Genomic DNA, 7,017 nt, shown 5'->3' on the forward strand with positions numbered 1-7,017 from the left:
GATAAGTGCTGTGTATATCCATACGACCACAGCAGGTTTCAGACCCCAGGTTTTACCAAAGGCTCTACGGCATTGCTGAAAAATCCTCAATGCGCGATTCACCTTCCGTAAAACGTGTGTCTCCCAAGTCAGCTTCTTATCCAAGATTACTCCTAGATATTTAACTTCATCGGAAAGACCAAGTGTCACACGTTTCAGTGTTGGAAGACTGAGTCCATCCAATTTCCGTTTTCTCGTAAACAAGACTATGTTTGTTTTGTTCGGATTAACGGAAAGACCTTGTCTCATGCATCAGTCAACGATTTTGCCAAGTCACCATAGTTTAACCCCCAATCAGGTCACTTGAAAAGTGGAAAAAGTTCAGCCTTTTAAAAATTCAGAAAATCTGATGATGGATAGTGAAAATCTTGCAAAAAGTCGTAATAGTTTATTCCGATTTTTAAAGCATGTACACATTACTTTATAAAACATATGTACTTGCCTTAGCCATAAGATTTCTTCTCATACATACAGTGACTCACAGCTTATTTGATGCATGTTTCGATGTTTATTAAATTTAATTTAAAAAAAATGTATACGACTTGTAATGAGATATGTATGTACTATTTACCACTGCAGAAAGAACGATAACATAAACAAAGCTTGCTGAAAAAATATTGAAACAAATAGTTTTCTCATCAGCTTAAATGCTCACAGCTTAAATGATGCAGTGTATTTTATATTTTCTCTGAGAATGCAATAACGGTGAAATATATTTTTTTCTGTTTAGCTTAGCGTCTTAAGCCATTATCAAAAAAAAATTTTAACGAAAAGTTGAAAAAATTAAAAAATTTTAAAATGGGAAAACGGGCCTCACTTGAAAAATGGAAAGACGTTATTCGTCACTATAAAGAGGGCAAAAGCTGTTGCGCCACAAAAACAGGATAGATGAGAAGGGCAGATCTGCGCCAAATAAAATATTTAATGATGCAGATAAAAGGTGGATTGTTCACAAAGTTACAGAAAATCCCGATTTGAGCGCTCCAAAATTCACGAATGAAGTCGAAAAATATTTAGGCAAGATCTGTAACCCTGCAACTGTTCGTAGAGTTCTGCGTGAAGAAAATTGTTTTAACGGATGAAAGCAATTTTAACCTTTTCAGGTCTGATGGGAAGTCCTCCGTTTGGACCATATAATTTGCGCTCTACAGCTAAACACGGCGAGGGCAGTGTGATGGTATGGGGTCGTATGTCCTATTCAGGCGTCGGAAATTTAACATTTATCGAAGGAAACATGAATAAGAAGATGTATCTGGATCTGCTAAAAGATTATTTAGTACAAAGTGCGGATAAAATGGGCATTAGGGATGCGTTTAAGTTCTACCCTTGACAACGATCCCAAGCATACGTCTGATATTGTAAAAACTTGGCTTATCTGGAACTGCTCACATGTAGTACAGACACCTGCACAGAGTCCATATCTCAACGTCATTGAGAATTTGTGGTCAGTTCTGGAAAATAAAATTAGAAACCACAATATTTCCAGGGCTTCTGATCTGAAACGGGCACTACAGGAAGAATGGGATAAAATTAGTTCCGATTATACAGCAAAACTTGTAGAATCTGTGGATTCCCGATTAAAAGCTGTTCTGAATCAAAAGGGATAGCCCACTAAGTATTAGCCGTAATCATGAAATCCAAATATTAATGTGTTTATGTTTTTTGAATACTTTTAATTCAGTGCATCTTTTAAGCTGTGACCTAAACACTATAACATAATTATTTTAATTTGCCTTATCTTTCTTATGAACAAACATTTTTTGTTATTAAATAAAACATGTTATTTAACAACAACAAAAAAATATAAGACTTTTTTCTGTAATGGAAATATCATAAAATATATTTGATATAATATTTTAATAATTTTTTTGACTGCATCAAATAAGCTGTGAGTCACTGTATACACACCGTTGCAAAATTATTAACATACCACTAATTTTTTTTACAACAATACAGTTCATAATACAACAAAAACCATAAAACAATGTAACGCGTGCAAAATTATTAACATACCACTAATTTTTTTTTAAACAATATAGCTCATAATACAACAAAAACCATAAAACAATGTAACGCAAGGTACACAATTTCCGAAATTTTTCAAAATTTCATCAAAACTTTCAACTTTTTAACCAGGATCTTTAGAATTTTTCTGGGTATGCAGCTTATAGCCCATTTAAAATAAGCATAACAGAAGTGCAACTTTCAAGTAACTAATATAGAAATACCTTTTTGACAGTTTTTTTTTTTTTGTTTTGTTGACGGCACAAAGCTTTTTCTTCCATATGAAAAAATTAGAGTATGTACGAGTATGGAAAAAAGCCCTTGGCCTTGATACCTTAGGTGATACCATAGCGAAAAAAAGAAGACCATAAATCGATGGTATTTTGTAGTCACTTGAAACTTGCACTTCGTTATTCTTAAATTTAGTGGGCTATTAAACTGCAAACCCAAAAAAAATACCAGTCTAACGGTTAGACGCGATAGAAGTGAAACCTTCCGTAAAACAAACTGAGAGAGAATGAGACGAAAGCAGCATTAGGAGCGGGATAATTGTAGGTTCATTATAATATTACTATAAAGTTCATATTTTATTTTCTTCATTTTATTATTATTCATCCTCAATGTTTTCAATTTCAACGATACGAGTGGCTTATGATAGCTAAAATATGATACAAATGCTTTGGTTTCGATGTTGTCAACATATCTTTGAAATACCGCGTCAATTGTTGTTTTTGATCGTGTTGTCGATTCAGTGCAATTCTTACACATTTTTGTTCATTTGGAGCATTGCCTTGCACATGTGATATATCCACTTGGAAATCGTCTGAAAAGACAATGACAAATAAGGTTATATATACACATGGTGCATGTAAGTTATGCATTTAATCTATGAGCATAAACACAAAAATTTGTTGATTAGAAAATATTAAAGTACTTACGATGATCGTTTTCACTATTTTGCACAGTGGATGCATTGTTATGCACAATAGAAACACTAGGTTGCGCATTTCGTAATGTTTTTCGGCGTGCAAGAAATTCACGTACACGTTCTGTTGAAGTCTTTGCGGTTTTTTTAGTTTTATTTTCTTTTTGTTTTTTGAAGTGAAAACTTCTTTAGAATCGTTGGGAGTGATTTGAGAAAAAGTGAAACGAAAAAGCGACCCCCTCTTGGCTACGAAGCGTTATATTATGTGTTATATATAAACGTAGCGACGAACTAAATAACTTTTATTTTTTCTTGTGATTCGAACCAAGGATTTTGGATCGGAAGCTCACATTGCTAGTCGCTCGACTACCGCGCCATGCTGTCGGCACTGGCCTAAAAGTTATTTAGTTACGAAGCGTTATATTATATGTTGATATAAACGTAGCGACGAACTAAATAACTTTTAGGCCAGCGCCGACAGCATGGCGCGGTAGCCGAGCGACTAGCAATGTGAGCTTCCGATCCAAAATCCTTGGTTCGAATCACAAGAAAAAAAAATTTTTTATACAGTTATTTTATTTTATTTTATGATATGTTTATGAGGAGCTTTTTTTCATAGCAGAAATACACTCGGTGTTTTGCCATTGCCTGCTGAGGGGTGAGCGCTATTAGAAAAATAGTTTTCCTTAATTTTGGTGTTTTCACCGAGATTCGAACTGACGTTCTCTCTGTGAATTCTGAATAGTAGTCACGCACCAACCCATTCGGCTACGACGTTTGTTTAATTTTACTGATGCAAAAATGAGGGAAAATATTTGAATAAAGTTTGCTTACTGTTTAAATACGAGTGCATATGTGTAATTGTGTTAGAGTTTCGGTCACGCCCCAGCAAAACCTGCGTGCATATGTGTTTGTAACATTCAAAAAAATGTAATTGTGTTAGAGTTTCGGTCACGCAGGTTTTGCTGGGGACGCTCATAATAACAACCACGTGTGTATTTTTATATTCGTAAATATTTTAATTTTTAAATATTTACCGCAATTATGCCGAAAAATAATGCAGAAAAGTGTCGTGAATATCGACAGAAAAAAAAATCAATAAATAGCATCACGGAATTCATTCACGAAAATTTAATAAAGTATACACCAGAAGTATCGCGAATACTTAGAAAAGATTACGATAAAGTTCCAATGATTTTAAGTGGCGATTTTAACGTAAATTTTGCATTGGACACAGCGGTTCCTTCAATTGACTTTCTCAATACAACATTCAATTTAAAAATGTGTAACAATCGCACTGAATCAACAACACGATCAAAAACAACAATTGACGCGGTATTTCAAAGATATGTTGACAACATCGAAACCAAAGCATTTGTATCATATTTTAGCTATCATAAGCCACTCGTATCATTTGTTGAAATTGAAAACATTGAGGATGAATAATAATAAAATGAAGAAAATAAAATATGAACTTTATAGCAATATTATAATGAACCTATAATTATCCCGCCCCTAATGCTGCTTTCGTCTCATTCTCTCTCAGTTTGTTTTACGGAAGGTTTCACTTCTATCGCGTCTAACCGTTAGACTGGTATTTTTTTTTTCTGTCGATATTCACGACACTTTTCTGCATTATTTTTCGGCATAATTGCGGTAAATATTGTATTTAAAAATGAAAATATTTACGAATATAAAAATACGGACGCAATACAGCACATGCGGTTGCTATTATGAGCGTCGTACGCGTATATTACACAGACGTACTAACATACACACAAACATTCATAGGACGCTTGGTCTAAGCAAGTATTAGGTAGTGTAGTATAGGTATACATAATGCCTTCTCTCTCATCGTGGCTCCGTAATACGCAGGCGCGCACACATACGTACTAGCATACATACAAACATACATACGTATGACGTTTGAACTAAACACCAAAGCAAGTAATAGGCAGTGTAGTATACATACTACAATACTCACTATACTAGCGTAGCTCAGCAGTACGCAGCCACACACATATACGTATATCAACATATAACGCTACGTAGCCAAGAGTGTCGCTTTTTCGTTTCATCGAATCTCAAATCACTTCCAACGATTCTAAAGAAGTTTTAACTTCAAAAAGTTCCAAAAAATCTAATAAAAAGGTTGAAGATTTTGCTGATATTTTTAAATAAGTTTGAATTTTTTTTCTTTTTTTGCAATGGAGTTCACCGAACGCCGTATAGTGTTAAAATGTACCTATGGTTTTGAAAGGTTTCGCAGCAATAGAATTTCAAAAAAATTAGTTATTGTGTCAAGAAAATCTGTGCCTGTATCCTCTACTCAGGGTTTTAGAGTTTAAATAACACCAGAAATCGTTGGGGAAATGTGTGATTTTGTTTGTGAAGATCCAAGTCTGAGCATGACGAAATTCACCAAATAAAAATGTTATTTGTAAAAGTATAAAACGTTTAGCCATAAATGTTACAGCATATTTGGACACATTTTGCAATCAATTAACATTTTTTATTGCATACATTTATTTATAGATAAAAATCCATGCTCAATATTTTTTTTATTATAAAAGTACTTAGAAATATTTCCTTACTGGTACCTGCTGCAGCGCCATATATGAAAAAAGCAGCTAAGACCATTGAAATTTCTGTTTTCTAAAAAAACGCACGTAACTCGTTTTGCCTGATGATTACATTAAATTTGTGATAACGTACGTGTTCAGTATCCTTTGGTTGGCCGTTTTATTTAAAAAGCGAAGAAATTTTTTCAGAGATATCCGTCACGCATAAAAAATGTTTAAAGAGTTCACTCCAGATCTACCACTCCCCAGCAGGGGAAATGGCTTGACGGCATCAACTATGAGTATTAAGTATCTCAAAACTTTGAGATCATCAATCAATGAAGATTCACAGGCGATTAAAATGGCTATCACAGGATTTGAGGCGCAGCAATGAACTTCGTAGCCTAATTGTATTTATTTACAGTAATTAAAATTTGTAAAAAAATATTTTCAAATGGCGTATAAATACAAATATTTTATAAATATTACATCAAAATATTTTTTTTTTTTATTTAGTAAAACAAAACAAAATTTCAAAAACAGAATTGATTAATTTTGCGTCACCTTGTAAAAGCAACAGCATTGACTTCATCGGTACAAATAAGAATTGTTAAAAAGACTCAAGAAAAAAATAACGCTATAAATTTTACAGCAGTGACAAATAAGCTAGAATCAGTTTTTAACTAAAACACCAACTTTGCGGTATTAAGAAATATTGTTAGCCAAATTGAGTCCAGTTTCATCCGATTAAAAAATATACAGTAACTGAAATTTCTGCTTCTAAGTTCGTGTCTATTGCTTGCGAGAGTAGTGAATGCACTCTGAAATTGTAATATTTTTCTTTTACCAGTATCTTTGTACATTTTTGTTTAGTTTAGTTTTTTCATAAAATTCAATAAATATGCATGATTTTGATATTTTAAAAATCATGTGGAATTGGTGTGGAGTCGCGTGCATAACATGGCGTAACTGTAGTGATTTCACTTGAATATCATGAATATTACTTAGTTAGTAACCCACAAATGTATATTATGGTAGTTTACTATATTGTCTTCGGCAGAAAACGTTATCATTTTTTTTTTATTAACAACTCATCATATTTTTTTTTGACATATTTCATGCTCTACTAAGCCATTAAGCCATTTCATTTATGATAATTATTTTTATTAGTGGCCACAACATCAGCAAAACATAAATAAAAGTCATCGCTAAGTTTTTTTGTGTCTTCTAAATCGTGAGTATGCACAAATTCCAGCCAGTATGAGTACGGCGCGCCCATTTTCGCAAATTTGTAACTTAACTACAAGCCATCCATGGTTTGTCTTGATGTGGAATTCAAGCTCGAGTTGTGTTCACAAAATCTTCATTACTTGTCAACCATTACAAAAGCAGTAAGGCGTACAAATTTGCCTTCAATTCCACTCTACTTTTCAATAATGTTTTTCTAATTTAGTCTCATGCATTCTTTGTGTTGTTTTATAATTATTT

This window comes from Anastrepha obliqua, chromosome 1, assembly GCF_027943255.1.
Source record: "Anastrepha obliqua isolate idAnaObli1 chromosome 1, idAnaObli1_1.0, whole genome shotgun sequence".
Lineage (NCBI taxonomy): Eukaryota > Metazoa > Arthropoda > Insecta > Diptera > Tephritidae > Anastrepha > Anastrepha obliqua.